This window comes from Mustela nigripes, chromosome 5 (assembly GCF_022355385.1).
Source record: "Mustela nigripes isolate SB6536 chromosome 5, MUSNIG.SB6536, whole genome shotgun sequence".
NCBI classification, from domain to species: Eukaryota; Metazoa; Chordata; class Mammalia; order Carnivora; family Mustelidae; genus Mustela; species Mustela nigripes.
The window spans coordinates 85,398,454-85,402,422 of NC_081561.1; the positions used below are offsets into that span (position 1 = coordinate 85,398,454).

At 42.9% G+C, this 3,969-nt stretch overlaps 1 pseudogene; it reads right to left on the reverse strand.

Moving 5' to 3' along the window:
- Positions 1-353: 353 nt before the first annotated feature.
- Positions 354-2,502, reverse strand: LOC132018187 (heat shock cognate 71 kDa protein-like; annotated as a pseudogene).
- Positions 2,503-3,969: the final 1,467 nt, after the last annotated feature.

A 3,969-nucleotide genomic window follows, 5' to 3' on the forward strand; every position in this document is an offset into this window, starting at 1 on the left:
TGGTTCTCAAAACAATCTGTAAATTCCTTAATGTACTTATAATTGAAAATAAAAATTTCCATTAATGTCCTAAATAAGAGGGGGAAAAAAAGCCCTTCTCTAAGGAGTCCTGTTTTGGGTTCAGGGAAGATACTGTGTGTCCCTAAATCCTTGGCCCCTTCGTGGTATGGTGGGGCATGAGACTGCAGTCAGTTGCCCCCTCCTCTCCTTTGCCATGCCCTGAAGCTCTAGGAACTGAAAAGACCCATGGCACTAAAGCAGCAGGTGTAATGGGATGAGAGCTCTGGGCACCTGAAGTTGTGAAGGAGCTGACTTCCTTTCTTTTCTTTCTTTTTTTTTTTTTTTTTTGGTGCCAATTTTAAATACAGTTTTATTTAAGACATTGCATTTTCCACTTAACAATACAGTGCTTATAAAGTGCAATGTTTATTTCCTTTCCCTGTGCACATATTCCATATTCAAGTATCAAGAATGCCCAGTTTTTTTGCTATAGCAGCTCAACATTACAACTGCCATGGAATTTGCTACAAATTTGGGTCCCTTGAATATTGTATGTGGAACAATGCTCAACCTATTTATTCTCAGATTGGTTTAGTCAACCTCTTCAATGGTGGGCCCAGAGAAGGCACCACCAGAGGGAGGAGCTCCACCATCAGGGAAGCCTCCAGGCATTCCTCCTGGCATGCCCCCTGCACTCTGGTACAGCTTGGTGCTGATGGGGTTGCAGACTTTCTCCAACTCTTTCTGCTGGTGTTCAAATTCTTCCTTCTCTGCAGTCTGGTTCTTATCAAGCCAGTTGATGATTTCATTGCACTTGTCAAGAATCTTTTGTTTGTCTTCATCATTTATCTTGTCCTGAAGTTTTTCATCTTCAACAGTTGCTTTCATGTTGAATGCATAAGACTCCAATGAATTCTTGGAAGACACCTTGTCCCGCTGTTTCTCATCTTCAGCTTTGTACTTCTCAGCTTCCTGGACCATGCGCTCAATATCTTCCTTGCTCAAGCGGCCCTTATCATTAGTGATGGTAATCTTGTTCTCTTTTCCTGTGCTCTTATCCATGGCAGAGACATTGAGGATACCATTAGCATCAATATCGAAAGTGACCTCAATCTGAGGGACACCACGAGGAGCAGGAGGTATGCCTGTGAGTTCAAACTTGCCAAGTAGATTGTTGTCCTTGGTCATGGCATGCTCACCTTAAAACACCTGAATAAGCACACCAGGCTGGTTGTCGGAGTAGGTAGTGAAGGTCTGTGTCTGTTTGGTAGGAATGGTAGTATTACGCTTGATAATAACAGTCATGACTCCTCCAGCAGTTTCAATGCCAAGAGAAAGTGGAGTGACATCCAACAGCAGCAAATCTTGAACATTTTCAGATTTGTCTCCAGAAAGGATGGCTGCCTGGACAGCTGCACCATAAGCAACAGCTTCATCAGGGTTGATGCTCTTATTCAGTTCTTTTCCATTGAAGAAATCTTGGAGAAGTTTCTGAATCTTGGGGATATGGGTAGAACCACCCACCAGAACAATATCATGGATCTGAGACTTGTCTAACTTGGCATCCCGAAGAGCTTTCTCTACAGGGTCCAGGGCGCCACGGAACAGGTCAGCATTTAATTCTTCAAACCGGGCACGAGTGATAGAGGTATAGAAGTCGATTCCATCATACAGAGAATCAATCTCAATACTGGCCTGGGTGCTGGAAGAAAGTGTACACTTAGCACGTTCACAAGCAGTACGGAGACGATGAACTGCCCTCTTGTTTTCACTGATATCTTTCTTATGTTTGCGCTTGAACTCTGCAATAAAATGGTTGACCATTCGGTTGTCAAAGTCTTCTCCACCTAAGTGGGTGTCTCCAGCTGTGGACTTAACCTCAAAGATCCCATCTTCAATAGTAAGGATTGACACATCAAAAGTGCCACCTCCTAAGTCAAAGATCAGCACATTCCTTTCATCTCCAACTTTTTTGTCTAAGCCATAAGCAATAGCAGCAGCAGTTGGCTCATTGATGATTCTAAGTACATTGAGACCAGCAATAGTTCCAGCATCTTTGGTAGCCTGACGCTGAGAATCATTGAAGTACGCAGGTACTGTGACAACTGCATTGGTAACGGTCTTCCCAAGATAAGCCTCTGCGATTTCCTTCATTTTTGTCAAAACCATAGAAGACACCTCCTCTGGATAAAAGCTTTTTCTCTCTCCCTTGTATTCTACTTGGACCTTGCGCCTGCCAGCATCATTGACCACCATGAAAGGCCAATGCTTCATATCAGACTGGACAACAGCATCATCAAATCTCCGTCCAATCAGGCGTTTGGCATCAAAAACTGTGTTGGTGGGGTTCATCGCAACTTGGTTCTTGGCAGCATCACCGATCAATCGTTCGGTGTCCGTGAAGGCGACATAACTTGGGGTGGTCCGGTTTCCCTGATCATTGGCAATTATTTCCACTTTCCTGTGCTGGAAGACACCCACGCAGGAGTAGGTGGTGCCAAGATCAATGGTCCCTTAGACATGGTTGCTTACGTGTAGGCCTGGCTCGGGTTGAGAAGAAGACAGCAATCCAAAGATCTGGCCCCGTGTTCAATGAGCGAATTCCTTTCTTTTGGCCTCTGTTTTCTAATTTGTAAAATGAAGGTGATTTTATTTACTGTCACAGCTGTGTATTTTATTGCTAAAGTAATCACTCCTTGGGCGCCTGGGTGGCTCAGTGGGTTAAGCCGCTGCCTTCGGCTCAGGTCATGATCTCAGGGTCCTGGGATCGAGTCCCACATCGGGCTCTCTGCTCGGCAGGGAGCCTGCTTCCTCCTCTTTCTCTCTGCCTGCCTCTCTGCCTCCTTGTGATCTCTCTCTGTCAAATAAATAAATAAAATCTTAAAAAAAAAAAAAGTAATCACTCCTTGACAGCTTTCTGAATTTGCATTATCTGTGTCCTTTTTTTTTTTAGTTTTAAAAAAAATTTTAGATAGATATATATATATATATATATATATATATATATAGATGTGTAGATATATATATATATATATATATATATATAGATAGATGTGTAGATATATACATATATCTATATACATATATATATATACAGATGTATATATATCTCAATAGAACAACAGCACATTTTCCAGTTGTCCTGACAGAGAGGAAACTCCTTCAGTAGTGTTAGTCAACTCGGGCTTCCATAACAAAATACCTATGATTGGGCAGCTCCAAGAGCAGACACTTATTTTCTCATGGTTCTGGTGGCTAGAAGCCCATGTTGAAGGTGCCAGTAAATTCAGTTTCTGGGAGACGTCCCTTTTTGTCTTGTAGACAGTCACCTTCTTGCTGCATCCTCACATGGCCTTTCCTCTGTGACTGCACAAGAAGGAGAGTGTCTGGTGTCTCTTCTTTTTTTTTTTTTTTTTAAGAATTTATTTATTTATTTGGCAGAGAGAGAAACAGCAAGAGAGGGAACACAAGCATGGGGAATGGGGAAAGGAGAAGCAGGCTTCCCGCAGAGCAGGGAGCCTGATGTGGGCTCCATCCCAGGACCCAGGTATCATGACCTGAGCTGAAGGCAGATGCTTAATGACTGAGCCACCCAGGTGCCCCTCTTCCTCTTCTTATAAGAACTCCAATGGCCACAACTGTGGAAAGAGCCAAGATGCCCTTCAACAGACGAATGGATAAAGAAGATATGGTCCATACATAAAATGGAATATTATGTCTCCATCAGAAAGGATGAATATCTAACTTTTGTATCAACATGGATGGAACTGGAAGAGATTATGCTGAGTGAAATAAGTCAAGCAGAGGAAGTCAATTATCATATGGACTCACTTACTTGTGGAGCATAAGGAATAACATGGAGGACATTAGGAGAAGGAAAGGAAAAGTGAATTGGGGGAAATCGGAGGGGGAGATGAAGCATGAGAGACTGTGGACTCTGAGAAACAAACTGAGGGTTTTAGAGGGGAG